Source organism: Microplitis mediator, chromosome 7, assembly GCF_029852145.1.
Source record: "Microplitis mediator isolate UGA2020A chromosome 7, iyMicMedi2.1, whole genome shotgun sequence".
NCBI classification, from domain to species: Eukaryota; Metazoa; Arthropoda; class Insecta; order Hymenoptera; family Braconidae; genus Microplitis; species Microplitis mediator.
In genome coordinates, this window is record NC_079975.1 from 6,107,477 (window position 1) to 6,130,317 (window position 22,841).

Consider the following 22,841-nt stretch of genomic DNA (forward strand, 5'->3'; position numbering starts at 1 on the left):
CTAGTCAAGTCAAGTCACCAAGTCAGTTAGAGAGTCTTTGAGATGTCTCCACATTGATCAGAGAAACGAGACTGCGGCAATGCGTTTGACTTTCGCACTTTGTTACGCAGCGGTAGGTCCATCAATGCAATCTTTTACATATGAAATCCTCGATCCTTATTTTGTTCTTTCGCTTTCCATTCATTCAACACATTCGCATTATTCATTCAACTTTTTTTAATTTTTAAGATGAAAGAGAAAATGCGATGAAGAAAAATTGAATACTTTAAAACGATTTTTTTTTATTTGGAGGATAATATCACATTACTAATTCCAAAAGGACATATTATTTTGCACTAGTGATGCGAAATTACGGTCATTTTTAACTTTGGTCAAATCACGTCAAGTGCTCGTCAATTGACGTCATTTTTTTGATCATTCACAAAAATTCATGAGCATTTTTTTTTCTTTTTACGAAAATTCCTCTCAAAAAAAAAAAACAAACCAACCAACCTATTTCATAAGGAATCTAAATATTTTAAATATTCAAAACAAAATTTATGTAAAAATTCTGACAGTAATAAACAAATCTGGCTTGCTCAAGTACTTAAATGGAAAATTACCGTCAAAAATTGTTCGGTCATTTTTTGGTCAATTTTTTAGACTTCAGAATTCAGTGAAATTTGTTTGCTGAACTTGAATTTACAGATTATCTGTCAAAAACGATTACTATATATATCAATACGAACACAAAATTTGCTGATAACTGTCAACAAATAAAAATAACTTATAGAAATCAACACTTGTGGCGCTTTTATTCTCATTTCGCGGGGATCGCCATCAAATTCAAAAAATGACCGGCGGTCATTTTTTTTAGTTGGTCAATTGATGTCAAATGACGAGCATTTGACGAGCACATGCTTTGTTTCACATCACTATTCTGCACCCTTTTGGCTTTGGGAAACTCTCTAAAGACAAAAGGGCGTACATTTTTTTTGCCAATTGCTTTGTAGACTTATTTTATAGCTAAAAATTGAAAAAACAAATTTAGGTTCAGAATAAGTCTACAATGTGATTAGCAATTGAAAAAAAAAATTTGCGCCTTTTTGGTTTTAAACTTAGTGACTAAAGCAAAATGACATATAAAAATATGTCTTTTTGGAAGTGTACCTGAAAATCGGAACGTTATTAAAAAAACGAAATGAAAAGTAAAAAATCCACTGGATCTAGATTTCTGAAATGTTTTGCACGTCAGCCGAAAATTGCAACCCCCAATTACCCCTTAAATCGGCTTCAAGTAGTCAAATTATATAAATTTTTATAATTTTCGCTGTGCGACAAACTTTCCGATCTTCAGATTCATCTTTTGGAATTAGTGACGCGGTTTTTGAAAAAATATAGGAGTTTTTACTTCAAAGTTTGAGGGATACAATTAATAAAAGTTATGCAATTAATATCGCAACTAATCAAATTGAACGGAATATAGTATAGTGCCGGATAGCTCAACTGGTAGAGCACTCGGCGCAATACCGACATGATCTGGGTTCGATTCCCAGTTCGGGCTATCTATATTTCTCTCAATTTATTTATAAATTGTCTTATTGACAAGGTTTGCATGTTTAGGTTTCCACTATATAAAATTGGCACTCTTGTGAATGTTCTTATTTGAGTATCCGGAAGTTGATGATTCGCGAAAAAAATTGGCAAATTTAAATGACAGAAAAGAAATTTTAATAGATGGTATGATACAGGCGGCTTTGCAATAACTTTTCATTTGGAAAACGGTTGACCCTGCGGACTAGCCCCAAAACTTCCCGCTACTTCGAAATTTCGAAAAAAAAAAAAAACGGCCACATACACAATAGCGCGTTTTCAAATTCATAACGCGGTTTTTTTTAAAACTTTGGTTTCCTTTTTTATGTAATCTGACTTTTGTATTTATTTTTAATGCTGGTTTATTTAAATTTATTGGTAAAAATATTTAATATTCTGATTTCAATTAGTGATATTTTTATTGGTTTAAAAAAATGTATGAAAAAAAGAAGTTGAAGTTTTTTGACCTCAGACGGAGGCAGACTTCCTTAATTATTTTAATGAATGAAGAAGAAATTTTCAGTAAGACTATTTCCCATAAATATGATACAAGGCTTTAGGTGTGAAAATAAAAAAAAAAATTAATAAAATAATGACCAAATGACGCAGTTAACAACTAATCAATACGGACGTGCTGCTGTCAATCTTAAGACAAGTTTTTCGATTTAATTATAGAGTTTATGATGATGAAGATTTTTTTAAACGAGAGAATCTTAAGATTGCGTGACTGCGTGTCGTACGACTTGAGACTCGGAAACTGTGGGAGATTAATAAAACAAAAATAAAAAGATAACCGCTACAGAGACGGAGTTAAAAGTAAATAAAATATAAAAAGTAACTAAAAAGCCGAATAAAAAATAGGGAACAAGAGAAATAATAGGCCGGGGATTACATCAATCGTTCTTACCGTCGTTTACTTTACCCTGGACCTTACCCTATAAGTATGCGTGACTTTGTATCGTTCAAAAACGCTGTTAGCTTACTGAATGAAACGCTACGAATTTACGAGCTCGTAACTTTGGAGTTTAATAAAGATCTTTCCAAATCACGGATTGTTAAAAAATAGTTTATCGCTTTGTTTAAATTTTTTTTTTTCTTTGTTCGGAAGAATTTAATGATATTTTATGGTATTATTTATTAATAACAGTATTAGTGTTGAATAAATTATGTAGGGGAGGCCGAGGCATAACAGAATCACCCAAAAATTTTGAAAAAAAAATTTATTAGTCGAAAATTCTATCAAAACGCGATTTTGAGTTTATTAGTAATTTAGAAATAAAAGAGTATCTGGAGTAAAGTGGGACACCTAGAAAATTTAAAGAATAAAAATTTTTCTCAAAAAAAAAAAAAAGTTATAAATTTGGAGACGAGGCTGACACCAAATATTTTTTCATAAAAAATATTAATACAAAAAAAATTGATTTTATAATTTTTGGGAATAGAATGTCATACCTCAAAAAAAAATTTGTTGTTTGTTGAAATAGATCAACAAATTTTCATCTGGTACCAACAGTTAGAAGAAACACCCGTGTAAAAAAAAAAGTTCGACACTTCGAACTTAAAAATTTGTGACAATTTCAAACTTTTGTAGCACCTCAATATTAATAGAAATTATAGGATGGAATTTGAAGACGAAACTGAAATTTTACAATGACATGTGGTGTCCATAAGATTGCATGAAAGCCCACTTTTCCCTACCCTCCCCTACCCTCCCCTATAAAACAATCACTCAAAAATTGTCAGAATTTTCAAATTTCAAAAGATTTTCCATGAATCTCATCAGTATGAAAGTTCAAAATTTGGTTTTTTCTAACTTTTTGATAATTTTTCACTACACAGTAAAAAATATTGTGTAAAATCAACACAGTTTGTGTGTTAAAAACGGTTGACACAAAATTTGTGTTGAATTTTCGACACAAATTTTGTGTAACCCCTTTTTAACACAAAGATTATGTTGAAATATCGCCACAAGAGGGCGCAAAGAATCCACAGTAACACATAAAATGTGTTAATAAAGAGTGTATAACACATTTTTTTTTGTTACAAAATAAAGTGACACAAACTTTGTGTTAGTTTAACACACTACAATTTTTAACAGAAACCGTTTTCGACACAAATACACAATATTTTTTTCTGTGTAGTTTTCGTTGATACAACAGTCCGATGTTTTCGGACTTTTTTTTTACACGGGTAATTTTTTGCTAAAGCAAACCATCGTGCCCCAGTCTCCCTTACATAAAATATTAAATCTAAAAAAGTTGGTAAACAAAAAAAATCTCAGACGAAAGAAACTTTTCACACGCATTGTACACTTCCTTAAATACCCTATTTTGTGTTGGCCTTCAGTACATAATAAAATATTAACATTAAAAATAATACGATTTTCATAAATAATTCCACATAAATAAGGAAAAAGGAAGTCGGTTATAACAGCAAGAAGCATTGAGGAGTATAAGAGATCCTTAGCTGTCGTGGTAAGGCTTGGGAAACGTGTCTTCCGGGTCGCTAAGCAACCACATAACTGCCTTAGTCGGCAAGCGACGAGCTCGTTGCAGAGAGGAAGCGCGAAAGGGAGAGCTTTTGTCTTGAGATCAAAAGGACTCTCTGCATTTCTCGCGAACGCTACGGTTCCTCGCCCTCGTGTCACGAATAAAGATCGAGAGGTCGAGACGCGCTAAGAATTACTATACATACCTTGTCGGATGTATACAGTACGTCGATCATAATGCCAATATAAATAACAATGCGAATTAAAAAAGAAAATTATCCTCATAGAAAAAATTATTAAAAATAAAAACAAATTTATAATTAGAAAAAGTTTTGTAAAAACTTACCATATTTATAAAAGAAACTCCATCTCTTAATTATACGAAGATAATTAAATAGAATTGCACCATCTGGAATAAAACGAAGAATAATAAATTAATATTGAGAGAAATTAATAAACAATCGAGTAAATTTATAATAAACTCAGAGAAATTAATACTTTTACTAAAAAATATTTCGTGATTACACTAATTAATTAAGTAATTAATTTATAATTATATATAATTATAATAATTTATAATTATATATTTTAGACTCAATAATTAATTAAAGATACGAGAAATTTTTTAATAATTTGAGATGATCATTTATTTATTTAATTTTTGAAGCCGTGTAAAAAAAAAGTATTAATGATATTCCATTAAAAAAATTTAATTGTGGTAAATGAATACTTAATTATGTATTTTTATCGGTATAACTAATAAAGATATATTTTTTTGTTCGTGTTAACTGCTAACGTTACTAGATCTATTTACATAAAACTCATATTATAAAGTTAAACTCGCTATGAAAAAGGTTTATAAATAACTATATAACGTAGGGTGTTGATAAACTAGGTCATACTCCGATAAATTTATTGAAATATAAATTGACAAAATTTATTTAATTTATTTTAGCGACGTTTTCAATAACTTCCGTTACCATTATCTGGCTATTAAACAATTTAGATACAAATCTATAGAGCTCATAAATTATTTATTACCATATCAATACTCCCGTAAAAAGAAATTCGTTCAAAAGAGATTCAAAAAAAGTTCGACATGTAGAACTTATAAATTTAAACTTTTAGAATTTTGATAGTAAAAAATGTAGCAAATTTAGAACTTTAAGTGGACGAATTTTAAACCAGATAAGAATGATTTTAAAACGTACTTTTACTACATTTTTTCTTTCCAATATAAAGGTCGAAAATTTGAGATTTTTTAACTTTTTTTTTAACGAGGAAAAAATGTCTTAAAAATGCGTTTTGAGAATAATGTTTTAAAAACATTCTCATCTGAATTAACCCTCGGAGTACACTGGGGGGAATTTTGACCCCAGACTTTTTATCCTAAAATATTTCTCGTTAGGTTTGGTTTTAATTAATTTTTTCAGCGTTAAAAATTAGTTAATTCAAAATAATGATAGTTGTATTCGAAAGAGCATTGTTTTACCTACAAAAAACGTCATGACCTGCATTCCGATAAAATGCATAGTTTTTGAGATATTGCTCTTCAAAAGTGAAGTGGGGTCAATTTGACCCCGTGTGTACTCCGAAAGTTCGGAGGTGTGTACTCCGAGGGTTAAAATTTGTTCTCGTAAAATTCTAAATCAACGAGATTTTTTTATTATAAAAATCCTGAAAATTCGGAAAAAGTTCAACGAAGTTCAAATTTAATAATTTCAACAACCATAATTATAATGTCTAAAAATTTTGTAATGCCAAGTTGGTCAAAAGCAATATGTGTTAAATTTAAGCAAGTTATTCAAAAAGATCAGTAGATGTACATATGTAGTTCTATTCATATTGTTGAAGTTCAAACCTGTCTTGAATTTAAAAGCTATAACTGTCGAACTTTTTTTGCGATATTTTTTAAACGAATTTTTTTCACACGTGTTTTGAGGTTTTTTAAATTAATAAAATTTTTAACATCTATATTTGTTTAAATTTGAAAAAAAAAAAAAATATTTTTATAAGCAATAAATTTAAAATAAACATAATCACGATCGGTATTTTGAATTTATAATAATTTAATTAAAATTTAATTATATATACGCATATCATTATCTCATAAATTTATTCTCGCATTATCATGTTTTGAGTTCATACATATTCTACAGTATACATATACACAATTAAATGTCTAATTCTATAATCTGTTTATACAAGTTGCACTATGTTAGACTAACAACTGCTTCATAACAGATAAACTATATTTGTACAATACAAATATATATATCTCTATATATATATATAGAATATGTATATGTAGCAACAACCACCTTGCTAGTGAAATAGAGATAAATTTAGAAATAATAATTAACGAGTGAATAAATAAAACAATTATAATAAAAGTAAATTCATAAATAATTTGAATAATTTTTCAAATCTTTCATCATTATCGCTGTCATCAGATTAACACATAATAAAATTAAGTTACCCAAAACAGCGGTTTGTCATGGATTTGATAATTTAAATTTACTACACTGAAAAAAATAATCGCTAGCTGCTAGCGATTTTTTTCGTTAGCAGCTAGCGATTTTTAATCGTTAGCTGCAAGCGATTATTTCGCTAGCGGCTAGCGATTTTTTCTTTAGCAGCTAGCGATTAAAAATCGCTTGCTGCAAGCGATTATTTCGCTAGCTGCTAGCGATTTTTTCGCTAGCAGGTAGCGATTAAAAATCGCTTGCTGGAAGCGATTTTTTCGCTAGCTGAAAGCGATTTTTTCTTTAGCAGGGAGCGATTAAAAATCGCTTGCTGGAAGCGATTTTTTCGCTAGCTGGAAGCGATTTTTTCGCTAGCAGGTAGCGATTAAAAATCGCTTGCTGGAAGCGATTTTTTCTTTAGCAGGGAGCGAATAAAAATCGCTTGCTAGAAGCGATTTTTTCTTTAGCAGGGAGCGATTAAAAATACTATTTTTATCAGTTAAATAAATTTATAAATATACATATTCATATATATTTATACATATATATAAATATATATTTATATATTCATATATATTTATACATATATATAAATATATATTTATATATTCATATATATATATATATATATATATATATATATATATATATATATATATATATATATATATATATATATATATTCATATATATATATATATTTTAATGAAAAAAACAGTATTTTTAATCGCTCCCTGCTGAAGAAAAAATCGCTTCCAGCTAGCGAAAAAATCGCTTCCAGCAAGCGATTTTTAATCGCTCCCTGCTAAAGAAAAAATCGCTTCCAGCTAGCGAAAAAATCGCTTCCAGCAAGCGATTTTTAATCGCTACCCGCTAGCGAAAAAATCGCTTCCAGCAAGCGATTTTTAATTGCTCCCTGCTAGCGAAAAAATCGCTTCCAGCTAGCGAAAAAATCGCTTCCAGCAAGCGATTTTTAATCGCTACCTGCTAGCGAAAAAATCGCTAGCAGCTAGCGAAATAATCGCTTGCAGCAAGCGATTTTTAATCGCTAGCTGCTAAAGAAAAAATCGCTAGCCGCTAGCGAAATAATCGCTTGCAGCTAACGATTAAAAATCGCTAGCTGCTAACGAAAAAAATCGCTAGCAGCTAGCGATTATTTTTTTCAGTGTATCGATTTATAAATAAATCACCGAAAAAATTCTTACATCACAAATCGTCAAACTGACAACAAAATTTTAATATTTTATGAATAAAACATATCCGAAATTGTGGGTGGACGTTAACATAATTAAGTACTATAGCTTATAAATGTATATTTTTGTTATCGTATATATATAGGCCTTGTTATATAATGTTTTTTACTTAGCATAGACGACAATATTTCATTTTTAATATGACACAAGTGATATTTGAGAATATGTTTAGATCTCATCACTAAAATAAAATTCAACACAATTAGCCGGCAATAAATTTTCTAATAATAAATGAATTGTTTATTTGAGAAACCCCATAAGTCAAGAAAACAAAATTTTTCAGGAAACAAAAAACATTTTTTTGGAAAAACTTGACATTAAAATAATAATAAAATAATTGAATACAATAATGTTAGCGTCTCTGAAAAAGATTCCAACAAGAAAAATTTAATTTTTTAACTGAAACTACTTAAAAAAATTATTTAAAGTTGATTGACTTATGGGGTTTCTCAACCAAACGGAAAAAAAAGTTATAAAATCATTGTTTTTTTAAATGTTTCCACTCAAATAATTTATTACACTGATAAAATGAAGTATTAAAATTGTATTTGAACTCTGAAACTCAGAAATTACAAAAAATTATAATTTATTTAAACATTTTAATTAGTCATACAACAGTCAACAGTAAAACAACATTTGAAATTAATTTCCCAAAAAAGCGCGAATTTCAAATAAAAAATAAAAAAAAATTATTTCTGTAAAACTAAAACTGCATATGTTTATTTGAGTCATTGACTTGTGGGGTTTCTCAATTAAATGAAATTGCTGTCACCCCATTAATTTTTTTTTAAATGCTGATTTGATGCATATTTTTATTGATTCCTACACGGAAAAAAATAAATAGTAAACGCAACATGATGCAGTCTTGGTAAATAAACATGATTTGTCATATTTCGGTTACATGATTTGTCATGTTTCGGCTACATGACAATCATGTTGCGGTAGCATGAGAAAAATCATGTGACAGCAACATGATTTTCATGTAGCCGAAACATGACAAATCATAAGGATGCAACATGATTTCATCATGTTTATTTACCAAGACTGCATCATGTTGCATTTACTATTTATTCTTTTCCGGGTATGGAGGGACATCCAAAGAACCCAAAAATGCAAAAAACTCAATTTCGAAAAAAACATGACTTATGATGTACCTGAAGATCGGAACGTTTTTCGTGAAACGAAAATCAAAAAACAAAATGAAAAGTAAGAAATCTACTTAAGCAGTAAATTATACAAATTTTTCATTTTCATTGCGCGAAAAACGTTCCGATCTTCAGATACATGACTTATGGAGTTTCTCAAATAAACGGTTCAGTTGTAAGTCTTATCTATTACATATTTAAGATTACTATAAGTAAATTTGTGATGAGTATAAATGATTTCAACTACACAACTAACTCGTGAATTTTTTCAACGAAAAAATTGTTATATATTATTTTAAATTTTATATTAACAGTCAATAATTTTTTACGAGATGCACGCAATGTTCTTAAGGCCCAATATTTTGGTGGATAGTTAACCGGTATTTACAGCACGATTATTTTTAAAAATGTTTTTTCAAGCTTTTTATTGCTCTCAGATTAGTTGGTTTCTCAGCGCGAAATAACGTAACGGATTGTAATAATAAAAAAAAAAAAAAAACCAGAAAATATTATTACTACAATTATATTTCCTTTGATGAATGAGAAGCGGTAATATAATTGTTATTTTATTTTATTTTTTATTCTTTCGGTATAATTTTGTTGAAATTTGAGTCTTTATAAGAGTTTTAAGTTTCTGACAGAGAAAAAAAATAAAAATAAGTAACATCCGGTGTAAAATTCATAGCTTGCACCTACTGAGTTTAGAGTGTTACGAAAGTGTAAAATCAACGTGGACAAAAAATATTGTGGTGGAATGAGCGTAAAGAAAGAAGGGAAGAAAGACAGAAAGAAAAAAAAGAAAGTAAAGACTAAAAGATAAAATAGTATGCATGTTTTTGAGTACTTGTATAACGGAAGCGTTGTAGTATAGAAATGGCGTCTCAAGTCTCGATGCTTGCGGAATGAAAGTTTAAATGAAATGTATTACGGCAAAAATGTATATTAAGCTATAAAATAAAAAATTAGACAAAGACTTAAAAATATACTCGCGGTATTTATTTTCAGCAAATTGCTTCCAAGAATATTACGGCAAAAACTTTATAAAATTAATTTCCAGTGACTTTAAAATTTATGTAAAACTTTATCCATATTAATAATTTTTTAATTGAAAGAAAAAAAAAAAGAAGAAGGAAATTCACTTTCGTTCAATGAAATTATTTTGAATAATTAATGAGGTGAAATTACTGATCTTACTTATAGATTATCAATATCGGATAACATATTGACAATCAATATTCGAATCTACATGTATTTGTATAAACATATTTATGCATATAATTTTATCTGAACGGCATGGAAAAATTTACTTTGATATTGAATATGGAAATTATTTATTCGAGATAAATTCGAAGCGACGTTCCTTCGACTTGCGTTACATAACTTATTTATAATCTATTAATATAAAAATATTTCCATAACTTCCATGGAAAAGTGAAGAATGCTGGCCACTGAACTGACAAAAACTGATATATTGACTAAATTTATGACTAATAATTGATATCATATTGAGGAGAAAAAATATAGGCTATTAAATACGATTTGCCTCTAGACCGGAGTTGACCTTTCATTTTTCAATATTCTATGATTTTATTTAATCTGAATTTCTACATACAGCCTCTATATAACTTTATTCATGCATCGATCTATAGATAATATTTCAACTATTATTATTTATTACGTGATAAAAACTATCATATTATTTTACGCATAAATAGGGTAGAAGTACCTTTTACGGCCACTGTTCTATTTTCGGACATGTAAGACTTTAATCAATGAAAAAGTGTGAAATAAAATTTTTATTTTAGTAGTGGAATAAAAGTACCTTTATATAAATTTGAAAAATATATTACGTTTTTGAGTTTTCTTTCAAATTATTTTATTTAAATTTTTCAAGTGTTCAAAACTGGCCAGAAACGGTACCTTTACCCTAAACGTCACAATAATTGTAAATTTTGCTAAAAAAAATATTGTATTTACACGAGTTTTTTTTTTCAGTATACGTCTCCAAAAATCGATTTACTATAGGTTCAAATTTACTCAAGTCCATATTTATGAAGTTTGAATTTTGAAGGTCAATAGAGCAAGGAAATTTTTTCTAGGATCAGAAAATAATAAATACTTTTTTTCACAGCTTCAAATAAATTAACGAATACCATAATTACAATTAATCAAAAATTTTTTGCATCATTTTGATCAATTCTTTACTAAGTATAAGTTTTTGATCATTTTCAAAAACTAAACATATGTTAGTAAAAGTATTAAGGGAGAGGGGGGGCAAAATGGGCCCCTTAAGGAAAATAATTATAATGTCATTAATTTTTTTTACGGGTTTACTTCTTTTTAGACCCTTGATACTTATTTTGAGGGGCCCACTTTGCCGCCATAATTTTAGAAATTTTGAAAATTTTAAGGGGCCTACTTTGTCCCCTCCTCCCCTATGTTTTTGATCATTTTCAAAAACTAAACATATTAGTAAAAGTATTATATTTTCTTTTTGATGTGTATATATTGCTATTGTATATATGTAACTTAATTAAAACCTACTAAATATATATAAAAAAATAAAAAATATAACAGTAAAGTTATACTTCCTAGCGGTTTGAAGCCATATTAGATTTAAACTAATTGGTTTGAAAAAAAAAGAAAAAAAGTCTGATGCTTAAAGAGGTCACGAGACAGTTTAAATTCACTTACATTATATTTAATCTATGCATACTTTTAATTTACGATACTTATATAATATAATTTATGTTTATTTAATGCGCATCGTAATACATAATAAATAATAAATTTATAAATAAATCATTTGAATAAATGCCAACAAATAAAATATTGTTTTTATAGTTAAATCTAATCCTAGTATCATATTTAATAAAAGTTTTGTTTTATTAAACATGAGGATAGAACAAGATTGGATGTACGTTAAGAGTTAACCATGGGAAATAATTATAAGAAGCTGATACCAACAAGATATAAGAGGAATATTTCTAACGATACTGCAGTGTCATATGACAATAAGATAAGACTAAAGGAATGCAAACGCGATCCAAGTCAGCAAGTTGGTGTCGTATTATCATAAGGTACCGTGAGATACATTAACTCTTTTTAGTTAACAGATTATTTTATGATACCAGCATCTAAACTTCAAGTTTCAGTGTCTCTACAGCCAACAGAGACAAACTAATTTCAGTCATGAAATATAAAATTGGAAAGTAAAAACTCTATTGGATGACTAGATTTCTGAAATGTTTTGCATATGGATGCTGGTATGTTAGTCGAAGATCTTAGGAAATCCCCAACCTCCGGAACTACCCTCTAAGCATCAGTAGAATCACATAAATTTTTTTCATTTTCGTTGCGCAAAAAACGTTCCGATCTTCAGATACTTTAATCTAATGCCGCGAACAAATATTAACAGCCGCGTAAATTGTGAATGCCTTTAATCAGCGGGCAGAAACGAACTTATTTCATCCCTTGGGAACAAACAAATAATTTTTCTATCCGCTGACTGAAGGCTTTCGCAATTTAAACTCTGAATTTCGTCATTTGGTTACTAGTAATTTCAGACCATTGATTTTATTTACGTAAATGACAGTTCTGACTGTGATTGTTTTATAGAAATTAGTGTCAATAATAAATAGTATTTACAGTTTCTGCTTAAGGGGATACGCTACCGGACCTCTTTTTCACACTCAGAAAAATAAACGGGACTATCTTTGTTGCACTCGTAGAGTAAATGAGAATTTTAAAACAATTTTTCTCGGAGACGGATTAGAATTTTTGAAAATACGAAATTTTTAGCTCTTTGTTAAGGTTTTAAAAAACGCTGAAGACTCTTTATTTTAGATTTATAATGTTTGTCCATGAATTAAATCGAATTGAAAATCGGTTACCGTTACCCCTTAACTATAAATTTCAAATCACAATTCACGCTTATGCTAATAGTTGATTACACCATTGGTCTTAAATTAACTTGTTTCTGATTGGCTGCTGACAATGAAACTTTAAGTTCCAATGCAGGTAATCATGAAAAATCGAGTGTGTAACTCAGGATGAAACACGAGTTCAGACCGCGGGTGATGTCAGCCAACTTCACTCTGGTCTGAAATCGTTTTGTTTCATCCCTTGTACCACAATGTACTATAAGTTAAGTAACTATACTACTAAGATCATCAATTTTAATATGTATTCGATCGTGTTGCTTACTAACTACTCCCGCAAGATCACTTTATTATTGAATTTATTAGATTACGCATAATCTTGAATATAATTATTGGAAATTAAGAACCTGTATTCTATAATAAATATAAATTAGAGCTTGACTTTCTTTAAGAGATTATAATTCTATATAACTTTATATTATGCATATATTAATAGTTTTTTTTTTTTTTTTTTTTTAGTCTATTTCTGTTACAAAGCTACGGAAATGACAAAGTCTACGTACATATATAATCTATTTAAACATAGACATAAAAAGGTATAAAAAGAGAAAATAATAAAAGTATCTGTTAGATCTGTGCTGCCTACGATGCAGATGCACTTGACATTTGAAATGAAATGGGTGACGTCTGCCAAGAAGACTCAACTACTGAATACTTTGCATACAAGTTGTCTATTTTAGTTTTACAAGATGAAGGTTAACAAATAGTAATTGATTTCATGTTATTTAATTGCTTTCGTACAAAAAAATAATTAGTTTCGTTGCTATCATATTTAATGACTTTTTTTTTTTTAATTATGAAATTTTGGTAACTTAAATATGAGAAATTCAAAATTGATCGTTGGAAATAAAATTGTCATTATGAATAATTTAATTTTTATTAATTTGAATTTCAAAAAAATAGAAATTTCATAAATTTGAAAGTTAAAAACTAAATTTTGTCAAATTTTTTCCCAAAATTTTTGATGTGCATATATATTTAATATATCACAATTTAGATGATTTCAAATAATTTAATGATATTTGATTTTAAAAAAACGAGTGCACTAAATAATATAAAAAACTATTTCCTAGCAAACTTTTTTTTGTTTAAATTATTAATGACGCGTGACCAAGTTACGGTCTAGATTTATTTATAAGTTAGTAACTTACAATTTTATAACAAAAAAAAATTTATATGAGCTAATCTATTTATTTTTACAATACCCAAGAATGTTTGAGATTATACATATTTAACTTAGTGGGCGTTAATGGCCGTAATTATAATAATGAGGTATATAGCTATGTGGTATATTAAAGTTAAAAGGTATGGAAAGTTATAGACAAAGAATAAATACAAGAGTGACAGTTATTTGTCTGAGACTGTTCCCAACACTTTCTCCAAACGATGCCGACAACACACGGCAATGTAACAGTCATTTTAATTTTTCGTCGTGATTCTAATTAACATTACCAGTTTTGTATCACAAGATACTCAAAGGTATATCGTGTATACTGCATAAGTGAGATTGAGAGTAAAAATAAGTTAACAAGTGGGGCAGAAAATTAGTCGCGTGCTTCATCAAAGGAATAAAAAAAATATTGTTCAACACCCGGAAGATATTTTTAAGACAAAAGACGCAGGGAAAAATTAATAAATCATATAATTGTTGAAATTATATCTAGAGAAACTGAATGATGTAAGATAATTAAGATATATGTAATTATTACTACTGTATATACCCGCATGAAAATATCATATATGGTAAACATATATTAAAAAATATATGTTACAGATATAAATATATGTGACAATACATGAAATCTTATATAGAACTATATATAGATTTTGGCAGATTTTATTATATTTCTATATATGTTTTCTCTTATATGATTTCATATATTTCCGTATAACTTCAATATATTATTTATATATTTGAAAACATAATTTTAATATATTCAAAAATAAATGTTATTTATAAATGAAAACAAATAAGAATACACGTATAATTGAAATGAATGCACGAAAAAAAACGCCGTTAATTGTCTAAAGTCAGTGTCATACAGTCAGAGTTATATAAATAATTGACTTCATTGTTATTAATAAGGATTACTACTTTATAAAATTGGATACTTTGCTTAATACTATTCAGTTCAAAAAACTTAACTCAATAAAAAAAGCTAACATTGGAGTTATGTCGTATCAATTAATAAAAATATGTAAGGTTATAACATTCAGCTGACGTTGCATTGATCTACGCATGCATGCGCTGATTAATTAAATGCGCATGCGCAGTCTAGAGATTTTGGCCATGTTAATAAGGAAGCTAAATTCAAAGTGACGTCATAAGAGAGAAAGCTGATAGATCAGTTATTGGCTTGAATTATTGAGTAGGGATATACTCCACCCTTTCACTCAAATTCAGTGGTTAATATAAGTATGAGTGATTTAATATATATTAAATGACACTTATGACCAATCAGAAAGGATTGTATTTTAATACACAATTTTATGAGGTTCTTTAGCTGGTTAGCGGCGTACTTTTCGATATGAGTTACATAAACCGTTTTATTTTAAAATAAAATTTGAATTATTATTTAATAAAATTAATTATGATTTATTACTTCGAAGCATTGATTTTTTTTTTTGGGAGTGTCTAATTAATATCAATATGCTAAAAGGTCAAGGCTGATATGAAACTAGACGAAATAATTTTTTGTTAGCACTAGTTTTCGTGAGAAACTAATAATCTTCATCCGGATATTCTCTAGATTGCGTGTTCTAAAACTCTGACGTCTGGAATTGCAGATTAATAGCCATGGGAACGGTGCAGCAAAATATCGCGTTGCAACGCGCGGACTTACTGGGTTTAACTAATTTTAAACTCAATTTAATGTTAAATGTAATTTAATATAAGAATTAATTTACGTATTATAAAAACACGTATAACTTTAAATTTATAATAATTTATGACGGATAAAAAAATATATACTAATTTAGCGTATAGCTCATCAATTAATTATTGCTTAATGCACTCATTTTTTTATCTTGCAATCCATCATTTTTATAAATTCTCATATAATTATAGCACTTTAATTTTTATTTTAATTGATGAATCAATTTTTTACCGTGTATATAAATTATGAAAAATAATATTTTTATAGATAAAAAAAAATTTAGATTTTTATGTAAGATGATAAAATTAAGCAACTGATAAAAAATAGATTTAATACATGCCAATTGTAGTGGAAAAAAAGTATGAAAATTACGGAAACTTAATATTGTTATGGCGAAATTTGTTTATTCGTAAGGACTAAACTTGATCGAATTGACAACCCACACCTCTACCTACTTACCCACATATTAACGTAAACGATTATTGGATATGCTCTCCTGTATAAACAGGATAAAGATTACAGTACTTATGTGGTGAACGTGTGTTACGTAAAACCGCGGTTATCTAGTGTGTAAAAACTCGATATTATTATGTAATATATATATATTAAACTTGTAACTCTACTCATTGTGTATTTTTACGCTAATAAAATGCATGTTAACTCGTAGATTTATTATTCAATACAATTTCAATGCTCGATTAATATTAATTCGAGACAATTGATTTTTCATTAATAAATTAAATATCTTTATTTGGTTAGTTAATAATGTCACAAGCATTGTAATAAAAAACCGGCGTTCACGGAAGAAAAAAAATTAGCTTTTGTAAAAACAATATTTTTTCAAGTAGATCAATAAAAATGATTGCATTGGTCATTCCATATTTAGATTAAAGAATAATTTTCTTGACAGGAGAAATCGAAACTTATCTACAGTACCCAAAAAAAAAAGAAGTTTAGTAGATCTTAATTTGAGCTCAGATTCCTTCGATTAAAAAAATTATTTTGACTGAAATCTTCAAATTTCTGCAGTAAAAATATATAAGATTGAAAATTTTCAATGGCATAATTTTTTCTAAGAAGCAAATACAGTATTTCTAAAAGTTATTTTTCTCTCAGTGCAAGTCTACACTATTCTGGTGTTAAGGTTGCTGGTGTTAAATTTTACTCCGAAAATGGTGTTAAAATAACACTGCCGCGGTGTTAAAATTTTTCCGGTGTTAAACGGTTTTGAATAAAAAAGTAACTTTATTTTTCAAATATCAGAAGTTGAATTGTATTTCAAATACGATAAGAGACCTAGTATCCAATCAGGGAACTAGTACTCGGTTTCTCAAGTATTTGTACATCTATGTTTACTAAATTTTACTAAATACAAGGATAAAAATTCATGCAGTGACCGGGTACTAGTTCCTTGATCGGGTACTAGGTCTTTTACCGTACAAAAAAAAATTATATTGTTTCAAAAATTAAGGATACGACAGATTTACCAATTTATATATGAATCCCAAGACTATTTGTCCATACAATTATATATTAATGTTATTATATAAAATTTCGGACCAGATTTCTATGATTCAAGTTTCTTAGCAGAATAAATTAGCGGGAAAAATAAAATTGAATTCACGCAAAGAAAATTGTCGTTCTTCCAAACAAAATATTGTAGAAAAATATTGTAGTAGCGGGTACTCCAATCTGTACGGCTGCTTAACTTCAAAACACAGTAACTGACAAAAATAAAATTTTTGAAATATGCATCGAATCATGTTTACAAGATTCCACTGGAACTAAAAATACTAAAAAATCGATTTCAAAAAATTTGTCACTTACTGTGTTTTGAAATTGGGCAGCCGTGTAGTAAAGGATACTACATAAATAGTACTGACAACTAAATATTGTAGTGAGCATTGATGATTGTAGTTGGCGTTACTACACATGTGGTTGAGGTTATTCCAAGTTGGAGTCAGCAATGCTTTACTCCAACTTGTAGTAACCTCAACTACAGCTGCTGTTGTAGCGACTACAATTTTTTTCCGGTGTAATTATCAATGATTAATTTATCATTTTTAAGTCAGTTATTACCTAATGGAAAACGTCAAAATTATAATAAAAAAAATTATTATATTGTTTCCACATACTTAATTTGATAAGCGATCAAAAATTTCAACAATTTGTTCAGTTTAATAAGTGACATTTCTTATTTTATAGATAATAAAAATTGTTATCTTAAGTAACGATAAGTTCGTAATTTTACCTAAATATTATTGATTATTTTCTGGTTTTTAGATCTCAAAACACACTCTCATACTTGTGTTAAAGTCAATTTACTCCACATGTACACTGTTTCAAAACCGCTAAGTAGCACCACTACACCGGTGTAAGTTCAGTTTAACACCTCGTCGGTACTAAAATAAATCCATTTTAACACCGCTTTTTTACCGTGTACTTATAGGCCATTTTATTTTATCTTCACATAAAATAAATCTGTTAAATTTTTAAAAGAAAAAACGAAACTCAATATTAAGAAAAAATTATTTTTATAACCTTAGAATTCACTTTGTCATTTACGATAATAAATTGGATTTATACTTCAACACCATTTACACATAAATCCAATTTTTTCGGACATCTATAGAAGTCTAGAATTTGATATAAAGTTTCGTTAACGCAATTTCGTGTATTATATTGTATGGTATCCTCCACTTAAATGTATGAAGTAAACAGTAAATGCAAGTAGTGATTTTTCCGGGTCAGAAATTTCATTTTCACTCTCGGTGATGAATCAGCGAGTGACTGAGGGAGTTCACCGACCGCTGCCCACTATCGACCTCAACGTCGTGCTGACCCACCTACTTGTTCCTTTTTACCCACGTGATTCTCCGACGCAGTTTACTAAACTTACCAGTAACTACCACTAATCCACCCACGTTAATCTGATACTTTATTTACATCAAACTAATGTCCTTTCTCTACCCAAATTGTGTCTTCATTATCTCCAAGACATCCATTTTAATCCACTTCACATAACGTGGATCTACACTCTTCTCTTTAGGCATTCAAGTGCTTTCGATTTTTTAATTCATAATTTATTCGATAGGTTTTGAAAGTTTAAAAACGAGAGGCAGGATGGCCTCTTATAAAAAATTTATAAAAGAAAAAAAATTAATCACATGATTAAATTTATAGTTTATTAAAATAATACCGATCCCTGAGGTAATTTGGACTCCGGAAACAAAAATGAAAAATTCATTTGGGGAACTGAAAATTTTTTCTACTTTGAAATCATTAAAAAAAAAAAATAAAGTGTATTTGAGCCCTCGAAAACTTACTATTTCTTCAAGTACCGATTTTGCCCTCCCCCCCTCCCCTAATTATTATTTTGTTCCTCTTTTATGATACTGAAGTTAACCGGGGTCTAATAATTTTTGGATTTTTTTTTAAATGATAAATTATAAAAAAAAAATTATTTGAAAAAATTGCACCTGTAGTTTTTGAAATTTTCTACGTGTGCATTTTTTAGTTTTCATTTTTTTGTTATTTATTTCATGAAAAAGAAAATCCGGAAATTGTTAATTGTCTGCTAACTTCAGAATCATTCCTTATTTTCACGAATTTAATTTTTTTTTTCGACAAAAAAAAAGAATTAACCGAAATTGAATTTGAAAAATTTTTTCAAATTTTTGTCAAAGATCGAGTTCATCTCGATCATTAATTCGCATTAATAAATCTTTTAAACCTCTAATCAAAATAAATCTGACAAAAATTTCTTTTTTCATTATTTTTCGGAAAGAGCCATTACACAAAGGGCCATTTTGCCTCTTTACTGCTAACTATTTACCAAAAAACAATTACTATTAGTAGAGCCTGGAGCACAACGGCCTCCTTAAGTCGGTTTTTCTTTTTGTGGCTTTTGACCATCAAATTCGTTTATATTCCGTCTATTTCGGAAAAATCAGTCGAAATTTTGCAAAAAATCGAAGAAAAAAATTTTTTTCTGGGGAACGATGGCCCCCTTCCCAAAAATTTATAAATAAGAAATATTTTTTTTATGCTTTTTTTGGGAGGGGTTGTCGGGCTCCAGGAAAAAAAATAATTTTTTCGTTACAATGTTTTTTACGAGTGATCCATTGTGCCCCACATTTCACATATTGGCCTAAAATATGATAAAAACATTATAGAGGTTATAACTTGACGGAAAATAAAAAAAAATTTTTTTACCTAATTTTTGAGGGGGTCTTTCGTGCCCCAGGTTCCCCTAAATATATAATTCAGTTAATTTCGAAGTGTAAAAAATAATAAACATTTAAGTTTAAAAGTAATAACTTGAGAATTTATGATTCATCAACTTGAACTTGAAAAGTTAACGATGCATTCGTCACCACTTTCACATTTTTTTACCAGATCATTAGTGATCGTAACTACATTTTAATTATCATACTTAAACAACTCGTTAACTCTCATCAAGCATTTGCGTGTCCTAGAGACCTTTAAATAAATATATAAAACTCTTATAGATAAACAAGTATAAAAAAAGTTTAATTGCCGGCAGATTGCTCCACTTTGAAACGACATTAGTGTTAATCCATCTTAAAAAAAGTCATTTACGTTTTCGATTACATTTAACAAGTATACAATATACAATATACTGTAAATCACAAGTACATTGTAAAATGTACAATGCGGAACGAAATAATCTTACTTGTCCTCGAGCAACTTCTCGATAATTCCCGATCCTCTCAGTAGGTCACCAAAGAAAGTACTGAGTAGTCTGCACGCTCACTGCCGGTATTTTATTGTAATTCACGTGTTATACCATAATATGAAGAAAGAAGAAGGTGGAAACTTTTATAGACTTATGGTCCGCACGATTGACCGTACACCCAATTGGTCCCTGTATCACTATTGCTGAAACGTAATTGTTCATTCGCGTCTCCTTGGATCTGAACCTTATAATCTATTCGTTTACATACAGAGTAAACTGTGTACGCGGTCCGATCAGTTCCACAAAGAGAAAAAGGATCGATAATTGAGATTTATCGCGTGCGAGCCAACACTTAAGCCGATTGCTCGCACATTTATACTTGTGATCTACTGGCTTTACTTTGAAAACCCATATTAAGTCAGGCGATTCGTAAATTTCGCTTTCACATACAGGTCAGACTATGAGGTATATCTATTTATATACGTGTGTAATTTAGAGAAGCAGATGAACGATGAGTTTTTATCGTAAATTTAAGAGATAATTTGTCTGACTGTTACTTCAAAACAAACTGCGACACTTGAATAGATAAATAATATGTTTAATGATACTAATAATAATAATATTTGCAGTGCAAAAAATACGATCCTGAAGTTAGCAGACAATTAAAAATTTTTTGATTTTTTTTTTTGAACAATTAAATTTAAAGAAAAAAAAAACTAAAAATATGCACATGTAGAAAATTTAGAAGACTACATGTGCATTTTTTTTTAATATTTTTTTTTTCATAATTTATCGTTTTTTAAAAAATCCAAAAATTATTAGACGTCGGCTAATTTCAGTACCATCAAAAAATTAGGAGTGAATCTGTAGTGATTCGGATGTTATGTCAGAATTCACTCTGTCACTCGAAGTTTTGGAGGTTTAAAAAAAATTATTCTGGGAAAGTGGATAGGGAGGATTTTTTTTGAACAAAGTGATTTCGGTACGATATCAAATTTTGGTTCGTGGTATAGTTGGGGTAAGTCATTTGACAGTTTGTTGCTCAGTAAAACTATATTACGGATAGAAAATGGAAAATCTACTTCTTTAACTTCATAAGTGAGAAAGTTTTCAGTCCCAGCTGCTTATATATTTTTGAAAATTGTTTTGCTCGAATAGATGTTAAGGGAGCTTGTAATTATTTCCGTATTTAAAATAAATGTCAAAATATCAAAGACCAACCCTTACTATACAGAAAGAGAAGATTCCTTGGCGTAAGAAAAATTTTGCATTATGAAATAAAAGTAAAAATTTTATGAAGACTAGAAAAAATTTATTCTTACCCCTGAAATATTTTCGTTTCCAATTCATGATGCGAAAAATTTCTTAGAGCAAGTAAAAATTTTTTGTGCAAAGAAATTATTTTGTCTGTGTATATAATAGTAATTTTTTTTATAATTAATAATTCCCAAAACTTCTCTTCGGAGTAAAATTCACTCCGAAGGGGTTAAATAAATAAAAAAACATCCACGTTAACTTCGCAATTTTTTTACCGTGTGATAAATAAACCAGGAGTAAATAAAAGAAATTTTATAATGCATCCATTAGCTTGAGATATCGGTAATTTTCAATGGTCAAAGAATGTTGTCTGATAAATATTCAACGTCATGAATTACTTTATTATTATTACCTTGAAATATAGGAAATTCCGCGGCAAAATACAATCACTAAAATTTCACATGAATAATTGTATTTTAATTTTTTTGCAAACTACAATTATAAGATATAATAAATATGAACATTAAATATTTCAACTCGTTGACTCATTAATTTAATTATCGAAATGAACTTTGATCGTCATTGACACAACAAAAAAACCCAAGCAAATAAAATTTTTTACTAAAAATTTTAGTCACCTCGTTGCCTTGACTGATCAATTTACCCCACCATTTTCTACAAATCGTTACCGAGTATTAATAAAAAAAATAATTAAAAAATCGTTTAAAAAAAAGTTAATCATTTTGCCCCACCCGCATGAAAATACCGTATATGCTAAATATATATGGAAAAATATGTAATCAATATGGGACCATATAAGTAGCCAAAAACGATATATTTTCTTATATATAATATAGTAAGTTTTAATATAATTAATTATATGCGTAAGTTTATAAGTTGATACATGCATTACATATATTTATAATCATACATGTAAACTTATAAGTTAGCACATATATGTATTACATATATTGATAATTATATATGTAAATTTGTAAGCTAGCACACAGATATATATATATATATATATTCTGAACACAATGTTTGAATCTTATAACAGAGAGAGGAAGACAGAAATGAATAGATTTTATTTATTCTTACATATATGGGGAGACTTATATGGTTCTATATATCGAAAAATATAC

The 22,841-nt window shown here is 28.6% G+C and overlaps 1 protein-coding gene across 10 annotated transcripts in view; it reads right to left on the reverse strand.

The window, feature by feature from the left end:
* LOC130672164 (SH3 and multiple ankyrin repeat domains protein 2-like) overlaps window positions 1-22,841 on the reverse strand; it is a 216,854-nt gene that overhangs the window by 125,499 nt on the left and 68,514 nt on the right. For all 10 annotated transcript variants that reach the window (XM_057476527.1, XM_057476525.1, XM_057476526.1 and 7 more), the window contains exon 2: window positions 4,407-4,469. The gene's annotated coding sequence lies outside the window, so the exon portion shown is untranslated. The remainder of the gene's footprint in view (window positions 1-4,406; window positions 4,470-22,841) is intronic.